The 10,694-nt window shown below is 34.0% G+C and overlaps 1 pseudogene; it reads right to left on the bottom strand.

Annotated features, from left to right (window-relative positions):
• Positions 1-862: 862 nt before the first annotated feature.
• LOC113040541 (neurocan core protein-like) overlaps positions 863-10,694 on the bottom strand; it is a 75,996-nt pseudogene continuing 66,164 nt past the window's right edge.

The raw sequence follows: 10,694 nt of genomic DNA, 5'->3' as shown, positions 1-10,694 counted from the left end.
CCGTTACTGTTTTTGTGTCACATAATGTAGTTTTAAGAGTTTTTTAGGCAAGAATGTACTTGTTCTACGTTTTCGAATTAGAAATGGACGCTTGGGCTCAGCTGTTGAGTTGTTGACTTGGCAGAAGGAAGTAGTTTTGCACAAAAGAGGGGTTTTAAAGACACTCTGTTCTTGTTTCTTTTGTATTTACACAAACTGTTGCATGAATGCAATTTTACACCCGTTACTGATATTGCTCACTTATAGCCAGTCACTCATCTCCTTTTTTTGCTCAACGTAAGAAATTAAATCATATGGGTTTGTGTTCGTTTTGGGTGAATTGTGCAGTTTCTACAATGAAAATCCAGATGAGCACCACTCCACGCAACCCAAAACACACCAATACCAACGAATATCCGATAAATTTGTGTGAGGAAAATGCAAATTGAAATGATTATTTGCCGAAAACTCTACCGATGTGGATCTGAAATCTCGTTCAACATTTCTATGAAAGTTACAATGGAGTACTGACTTTTGATTGAACTTCGGACTGTTTTACGCACAAATCTATCGTACGGCTTCAGAAGACGTCAAATACAGGTACATTTTAAAACTCCTGTTACCAGTCACTACCAGTGTCCTTTTGTGTTCGACGGGAGAAACATAATCATACAGGTTTGGAATGACATGAGCGCGATTTAATTTTCACGTAAAATCCAGATGAGCACCACTCCTCTCAACTCAAAACACACCAATACTCAGAAATACTGTATAAATTAGGTTAATGTCTTACAAAGAGCAAACCAACGTCAAAATGCTCAAGAAATACTGCATAAGCTAACCAATCCCAAGCATTTCCTGGCCGTTTCGAATTGATCCCGCATTTTGAAATGAAATACAATATTTACATGTAGTACCAACCCACCCGCTCAATTAATGCTTATGTAAAAATACATAAACAGTTACCTAGAGTGTTTTCTACATTGAAGGTACGAAATAACTTTTCTCATGTTGGATCCACTAAAATGAGATGTAACATTAACGGATTAAAGAGACGGAAAAGTGAAATTGTTATAGTCCTTGTGAGGTCCAGCAGTGCCCCTCTGATCATAATGGGGGTAGACTGAGCCAGACTAGAAGGGGGTAAGTGAAGGCCATCGGATATCAAAGATAAGGAGGTTTAGGTGAAAGGCTGGCGGAAAGGAGGGGGTTATTTGGTTAGAAATGGCCGTGACCCTCTTGTTGACCTCGATGACCTCCTGAACCGTGCCTCTTGTGCTTTCTGCGCTCGTGGTGGGACTTGTGGTGGTGGCGTCTGTAGCGGTGAGATCTCCTTGCTGAGGACACAAAAACAAAGTCTGGTCATTTGGTTTTTGAGATTGCCATTTAGAGAATAAAGTTGGGATACTCACACTTCGTACAGATGATCTTGGGCCGGTCCCATTTGCCGCTGGCGCGACACTTGATGGTGGGAATGTGGCGCTGGAAGAAACCGTCACCGCACTGGTAACGCACCACAGAGTGTATGTCATAATGCGAACGCTTCCGACCAATCAGGAAAGCGTTGTCCACGGTGGGCGGAGCTCCACATAGTACTGCAAGAAAGACAATGTAGGATTACGAGAATGTAAATAAATATTGTATCGACATCAAATGAATCAACATATTTTCTTAATACATGTTCCTGGAAATAATTCTATGTTACTGAAATTCTGTCAGATTTTTTAATGTTGTAGCTGATAACCAGTGGCTATATTATTTTGTCTAAATGGAATAAAAATAAAACACACAAAAACTCAAATCAATCATTTTAAATGGTACAAAGTGAACATTCTGAAAATAGATATTCATTTTGAAATTAGCAGAAGACTACATTTAACAGTGCAATAAAATTATTGTTTTTAAAGCTTAATATTTAATGAGGGAAAAGCTAAAACATAAAAAAAAATGAATTAAAATAATTTATAATAAAGACATATATAATAAAAAACACATAAAACTAATTTAATAACTGATATAATTTAATATAACTGATATTTTGGGCATCCATATTTCCTGGTGATTCATTGTGAATTTTATTGCAAATTAAATGAATGAATGAATGAATCCACCACTGCCACTTTGTCACACACATCACACTTTTAAAATACAGTTAATTCCTGATGAATTGGAGCCACATGAAGTGAGTTTTTCCTTTTTGTGTGAACTGCACAGAATATAGCATAAATATAAAATCATGTAAATAAATAAATGAATGATTCAATTTCCAATTTTTTCAAGATCCAATCGATTCCCACTAGACATTTTTCACTGAATACTCATATTAAGCATATGTTTAACTTAATTCAGAAGTAGAACGGGCTTTAAATGTACTCTTTTCTCTAGACATTTCCTTACACCTTTCATTAGGTGGCGCCCTCGGAGCTGAAACTCTTCATACCGCTTGACTGAAGATGCAGGAGTTGCCTATTCTTTTGCTGCGGTGGGTCAGTAAACACCTCAGGGAACCAATCAGGGTACAAACAATTAGCTTGTGGTCTACGGCTCCCCGTACATTCATACGCTCTGAACAGCAAACCTATGATCCAAAGCTGCTCTCTATAATCACCTCGGCTTGTTCATTTGCAGCCAAACATCATAAAGCTGACCTGTGATTTGAGTGTTTAATGTCTTCACTCCGGCAGACTTTATGGCCTCGGCACTTTAGCTTTTCCCCTTCAAGTAAGATTTTCTTTATCAGACGCTCCAGAGCAAGTTGTGCCATTAACCTCCTTGCAGGATTTCACAGCATTTTCAGAATCAAATCAATTCTGGGAAGGAACTGCAGGTTATCTGTTGCTCAGGACGGGCAGGAATTGCCACCTAATCAGTGACGCTATGAGCTGGAATTGATCTGGGAAGTCAGCGGCGGTTTGTAAGCCTGATGAGCTCTGTTGTATGCGGTTTTTTTATGGTGGGGAGCTGCTTTGTCTGGAGAGAATGAGGTGTATATGACCTTCTGGGTTGAGGACAGGAGGAAAATGTCACACTTAAAAACACTCACTCCTGAACTGAGCAGCCGTTCTCAATCCACACAAGCCGAGCACTGATTCAACAATAAATCATAAATAAATAATAGACCATAAAATCAATACTCAATCCTGGACACACTGTACACTTAGATAGACTGGCCTCAAAAAGTATTCAGACAACTAAGCCTTGCTTAAAAATGTATGAATGTCACTTTATTCTATATTCTATTCTAGAGCTTCACTTAGAAGAACAAAATATATCTGGATTTTTTTTTTAAGTTTTAGTAACAATAACAAAACAACAACAACAACAACAAAAAATAAGCGTAAAAAATAAATTATATATTATAAACAATAAATTAAATATATTTTAGACTTACGGTTAATAAACTAAGAAAAATAAATAAACAAAATAATAATAAATATTAACATATAGAACAATATATAAATATATAAATATTTAAAAAAATTAAAAAAAAAATTATTATTATTTTAAACACACACACACACACACACACACACACACATATATTCTATTCTAGAGCTTCACTTAGAAGAACAAAATATATCTGGATTTTTTTTTTAAGTTTTAGTAACAATAACAAAACAACAACAACAACAACAACAAAAAATAAGCGTAAAAAATAAATTATATATTATAAACAATAAATTAAATATATTTTATACTTACGGTTAATAAACTAAGAAAAATAAATAAACAAAATAATAATAAATATTAACATATAGAACAATATATAAATAAATAAATAAATATTTTAAAAAATTAAAAAAAAAATTTATTATTATTTTAAACACACACACACACACACACACATATAAAATATTAAATAAAAACTTTAATTTAGTGAGCAATGTAATAAATCCTATGCACAATTTTAAAACAAATGAAACTATTTATATTTACAAAGATGCGTTATATATATATATATATATATATATATATATATATATATATATATATATATATATATATATATATATATATATATGTGTGTGTGTCTGTGTGTGTGTGTGTGCATTAATAAAACAAAAAACTAGATTTTCTTAAATTATTAATTTTGTAATTAAATAAGATATTTTTTTGTTTTATTAATCAATTTAATAAATTATATATCTAAATTACAAACCTCAAACATTCTAAATTCTACATTTTAAAATTTGCATTACATTTGAATCTATGTTGTTAATATAAGTCATGTTATAAGCGGCAGGTTACAAGTGTCTGATAACAGATTTCCTATTTGCATTCCAACTGCAAGTTGAAGCATTTTTGCAGAGGACAAAGGAAAGAGGTTTATCGCAGCGCTATCATATCGACCAGACCGTGCAGAATGCCCCAGGATGCGTCTCACCTCATTCATACAAATATCAAAGCTGGCAGGCAAAAGTCAAGGTGATTCAATAACACAGACACAGAGAGGGTTCTTCAACTGAGTCAGCATCACCCTGAGGCTTGTGCTCAACACTCTGGATTCAAGCAGCTTTACCTCCAGCAAACTCCAAAGCTCAGCATAAAAACTACTACATCACGAGAGAAACACACCGACTGATATTGCAGAACGTCTGTTTTAAGCACATCTATAAGTTAATACCATGTGACTGACTATTGTTCGCTGTTCTTAAGGGATTTTATTATTGTATTAAGGCCAGGCTGGAGGGATTGCATGATCAATAGTTCTGACAGTTTGAATGAGAGACTGACTGGGGGAGGGCTGGTGGACAAAAGGGGACAGCGAGGCAAGTGGTGGGGGTGGTTGGAAATGTTTCCCAGGTGGTCTTGCGAATGACAGCTGGCTGAGCTGTGTACGTGTGCCATGCTCAAAACTGAACAAGCACACCATCGATTAAAATCTGCGGCTACTGCCCTGAGTAACCCCTTTATACACCTACAAGGCTAATGTGTATGTGTATTTGAAGATTTTCTGAGAAATGATGAACTTTCGCATGGTTTATCTAAAGAGATTGTTTAGTTTAGTGTAGATCTTAAGAGACACTTTGGGTTCACAAGGACCGACTGGAAAACAGGTCCTTCAGAAGACACCTCCCAGGAGGGCCAGACCATGACAGAACAACTCTGGTATTTAGTTTCAATATAAAGATTTTTTACATAGAATTATATATATATATACTTGATATAAATATTTCAAATAAAATTTACGTTCGAATATATACAGACACTTTGGGTTCACAAGGGCTGATGGAGAACAGGTCCTTCAGAGAAAGCCTCTCGGGGGGTCCAGACCATGATAGACCTGCTCTGGAAAGCAAATCAGACTAGTTATGTTTAAATAATTATATTAAATATAATATTTGATGTTCATTTATATAAATGTTTCAATTAAATATTTAGTTTTAATATACAGATATTTAATTGCAATTTAATTCATACTACACTTGTGGCTAGATGAATATTACATTCAAACATAAAATATCTCTTTTAATATACATTTTTTATTAAATATTTTAATATTTAACTTCATAATTAGTTTAACATAAATATTTCAGTAAAATATTTGGTTAAAATATGTAGATATTTCAGTTAAACGTCTAATTTTAAATCCTATTGAAATCTCAGCTTAAACACGTAAGCCAGCCTACCACGTAAACTAAGCTCAAACACTTTTTAATAATGAATTGAATATTAATTTATGGAATGGAGGGCAGGCATTCAATAGGAAGTGAGAAACGTGTTTCACGGGCTCTCCAGAGCGGGTCCTTCATGGTCTGGTCCTCCTGAGAGGCATTCTCTGATGGACCTGTTCTCCGGTTGGCCCTTGTGAACCCAAGGTATCTTTTTAAATCTAGCTAGGGCAGACCGACCTGACAGATTCCATAACCCCAGTCTGATTCGTATGTAAATGAGCAGATAAAACGAGTCTAATGAGCCCATAGAGGTGCGGGTGAAGCAGATTGCCTCAGAGCTAAACGACCACGAGTGGCTGAAGAAAACCAGTCATGTCCGCCATGTCATGATCGAAGCTTTGAACACGCAGCCCTCCCGAGGACCCACCATCACATCCTCAAAATGAAATGAGTGACAGTTATTGTTGAGGCCACTGTCTGATGTTGAAAAGACGTGAGATGACTTGGTGAAACGGGGAGCTGGTGAAAATGAAATCATACAAACTGACATGACAAGTTCAGAGTGACAGAAAATAGAGGAATGGAATGATTTGCAATGTCGATCTCGGTTATAGAAATAGTTCAGTCAAAAATGAAGATCCTGCTAGCATTTATTCCCCCTCTTGTCATACCAAACCTGTATGACTTTCTCTTATTTTGTGATATATTGAAGAATGTTGGTAACCTGAGTTTCAGTTCCCATTGATTTCCATTGTATTTTTTATTGTCTATATAGTGGAAGCCAGCGGGAACCAAAATGGTTTTGTTACCAATATTCAAAATTTAAAATATCCACAGGACAACGAAAGTTCATGCAGGTTTGGAAAGACATGAGACACTTTGGGTTCACAAGGGTCAACCGGAGAACAGGTCCTTCCATGTCTCCTGAAGTCATATAATAATAGCTTTGTGTGAGACCAAATCAATCTTTTGACTTGAATCTTTACATTGAATCGTTGAATTATTCACACAACCCGTCTAAATGATTGTTCGTTAATCAGACTGATCAGGTTCTTGAGTTCATCTCACTGATTCATGGTCAAGTGTGGCCAGTACATTATACAAAATAAATCTTGTGTTCCACAGAAGAAATCAAGTCAAAAGAGTTTTGAATAACATGAAAGTAAACGTTGACAGTAGAAGCAGCATTGATTTTATTTGAAGGAAGCGATATAAATGAAAGAGCATCTCTTGAAGACGTGTGAATAAAGTTAACAAAAGGAGGTCAGTACTGGAGGAAACAGTACAGTGCGGTAGAAAGCGAGGCGGTACAGTATTTGTCCTCTTTGCCTAATTCCTCCCCTCTCTTCTGCTCACCTGTGCCTTTTTTGCAGATGTAGGGCAGGTTGTAGTTGCAGGGCACATCGTTCCATTTGCCGTTCTCATGGGCGATCATCACCACGCAGTCCTCTCCGCCCGCAAAGAAATTATCCGGCTGGTTCTCCCTCCAGTTCTCATATTGCTGGAGGAGGAGACAGGGATATTTCAGGGCTGAATCCAATCCCACGGCTTTGCTAGGTATTTTGTGTACCGTCTTATATATCCATTACAAATGGGTTTTCAGATACGTCTAATGGGTGTGTTATAATATATTATAGAATCTTATTTTGATGCCTAAATGGTTTGAAAACTTTAGACTGATGCTTCATTTGCATGATCTATCTGACCATATAGCCTTCATTATCATACAGTGATTAGTTTAAGTGATTCATTCTACTGTATGTTTTGATACTAAAATGTACATTGTATTATAAATAATTTTTTCAATTTATTGAAAAATATATTAAATGTAATATTTTGTATGTTGACGGATAATAAATTTCAATTAAATATTTAGTCTAAATATAAAGATTTCAATGAAAGGTCCATTTAAAATGGTTTAATAATTCAAATTTATCTAAAAATAAATATTTACTTATAAAATTGTATTAAGGGTAATATTTTACTTGATGTGTATTTTAATTGTATGAATTAATTAAATAACTATTTCAGTTGATGATGGATGGAAATTTAATCCTATAAAATATTAAAATAAATGTCAATTAATATATTAATATTAAATATTATAATATTTTATCTGTTGGTGGATATATTTCAATTAAATATCTAATATAAATACATAGATATTTCGATAAGAAGTCTATTTATTATATTTATAATACATAAATAAATCAAATATATAAAAAGTAATTAAATATTAAAATACAAGTCAATTTAAATATGTATTGTTTAATATTTTATTTTTTGTCTGTACGGTATATTAAGATAAAAAGTAAATTAAAAATCTAATTAAATATAAAATAAATGTTCAAGTTCTTATATCAACTATAATATTTTATTTGTTAATGGATATAAATGTCAATTAAATATTTAGTTTAAATATAGAATTAATCCAATAAAACATTACAAATGTATGAATAAATAAAGAAAATCTAATAAAATTAGAGGAGTTATATTTTATTTCTGTCCATTCAAATATTTATATAAAAATCCTATTCAATTTATTGTCTACTTTAATCATACAATTAAATAATATACTATTTTTAATTTGTTGATTAATTAATTATTTTGTTGATTAGTTACTTAATTATAAATCGAATTAAATATTAAATAAATGTTAATTTAAAATGTTATATTAAATATAACATTTTATTTGTTAATGGATATAAATATTTCAATGAAATATTTTGTTTAAATGTAGAAATAATAATAAAAAATCTATTGAAATATATGAATAAAAAAGTATCTACAAAATTAATTAAACAAATCTAATAAAATATACAAACAAATGTTAATTTAAACATTTATATCAAATGTTATATTTACTTAAAACTATTTAAATTAAATATTTCATTTAAATATGTAGACATCTCAGGTAAACATACAATTAAAATATTAAATATTATACAAATTTGTATACATTTTATACGGATCGTGCCAGTCTCACCAGATCCATGTTATCAGTCCACTGAAAGTCGTCTTCCACCATCCTGTCATTCAGACCAATCCATGTGTTTTCATGGCATAGTCCTGTTTAAAAAGCACACGACATTTCTTTAAAAACATACATACAAACACAATTTGTATTCATTTAGAGGTTTTACTTCCAGCACATATTTATTTCACCATATAACTGGTGAAAACACTCATATGAATACCAGATGTAACCAGCAACCAAGACACCCACCGAAGAGCAGCTTAATACCAAGAGTAAATGGAGTCCTACTGTCATAAAATGCAGAGCTAATGCTTCCCCTTTAAGTCGTAGTCTGCTTTATGTCTCCTACAGTGCCACTGGGAGCCGAATGATGGTGTTCACAATCACAATCACAATTCAAGCTCAAGCCAGAAGCCATCAGATCGTCCCAAGATGCATTTGTGAGGATTTTTTATTTTTTTTGGTCTGGCTGTAATGGAATTTCAATCACGGTGTTACTGATTAACATCATTACAGGGCCCATTAATCTTCTTAATGGCTGTGCCCCCTTTATTGCAGGGGTGGAGATGTCCATTTTCAAGGCGATTAAACACACTTTTTGGTGAGCGCCGCGGCTCTGTGTGCAGACAGCATGCTGTGAGAGGCCACACCGAGCGTCATTACGCTGGATTTAGGTTCGACTAGGGACTGGAGACATAATGCAATCTGTGGTGTACAGGAGGTCAGCATCCTGTCGCTTTCCTTAGCTATCTGGCTGGATATTAATGAATCTAGGCTATGCAAATAGTTTTAGTCAAAGCTAATTGGGTAAAACAGACGAAGATTAGCCACAGACACCGACCATATGCTGTTTTATATCCCATGAAGCAAAATACAGAATTTAAGAACTGGTTTCTGTTTAATAATAATTTGAACTGGCCACACGTCGCAATAAAAAAATACATATAATAATATTAAGCTTTAGTTATGTTACAGCTATGAACCGTAATTTGTCACATGCTAGTTGGTTGCAAATGATTTTAAGCAGAGGGACATTTTTTGGAAACGTTTATTGAGAACAAATGACTTGCACTTAATTTGTTTAAAAAAAATTATCTGAAATTTATGCTTATTGATGGTAAATGTGAATAAAGACTGGATTTGGTGGCTAAATAAAACCAAAAAGAGGTACGTACGAACATATTTTACGTGGAAATTTTACATTTTAAATCATTCATCCAATTATACACAAAATTTCCATCACATTACACCACAAAAATTAAAATATGAGCATGGCCGTAGCCAGCTATGAGGTCAACGAGGTCCGGACCTGTTCGAAAATAAAATGTATTCTCTGATTGAGTAATTTGCTGCTAAACTCCTCATCTGAATGTCTGCATGTATAATTCAATGTTTAGTGTCCGTGGTGTGAAAATAATCGTTGCGAGATGCTTCCGAAGTGAACGAGTCTTCAGTTAGTTGTGAGCGAGAGTGTGAGACGCAGCCTCCCTCCGTGTTGCCAGATCCAGCTGTTATAAGCGTTTTCTTTTACTTGTTTTTCCACTAAATTTAATTCTTTAGAAAGTATATTAAATAACACGTTTGGTGGGAAATATGTATGTTTGCATGAATAATACACAACTGGTAAAATTATCCACCCCATAAATATAGTATTAACAAACTTTTGATGCAATAAATAGGGTATGATTTCAAAACGAGCATCCCTCCAAAAACATTTACATTTATGTCTCTTTTCAAGTGTTAGACTTTATAATTAGTTGTATTTATGGGGGTTATTATAGAAACCCCTTTCGACCTGACTAATTTTCAAAGCCTGGCTACGGCCATGAATATAAGTACCGTATTTTCCGGACTATAAGTCACACTTTTTTCATAGTTTGGCTGGTCCTGCGACTTATAGTCAGGTGCGACTTATTTATCAAAATGAATTTGACATGAACCAAGAGAAATGAACTAAGAGAAAACATTCTGTCTCCAGCTGCGAGAGGGCGCTCTATGCTGCTCAGTGCTCCTGTAGTCTACACTGAAAACATAGAGCGCCCTCTCGCGGCTGGAGACGGTAATGTTTTCTCTTGGTGCTTGGTTCTAAATAAATGCGACTTATAGTCCAGTGCCACTTATAT

The sequence above is a fragment of the Carassius auratus genome, chromosome 22 (genome assembly GCF_003368295.1).
Source record: "Carassius auratus strain Wakin chromosome 22, ASM336829v1, whole genome shotgun sequence".
Lineage (NCBI taxonomy): Eukaryota > Metazoa > Chordata > Actinopteri > Cypriniformes > Cyprinidae > Carassius > Carassius auratus.
The sequence above is the reverse complement of the archived record's forward strand: the minus strand, read 5'-3'. Positions and strand labels throughout refer to the sequence as shown.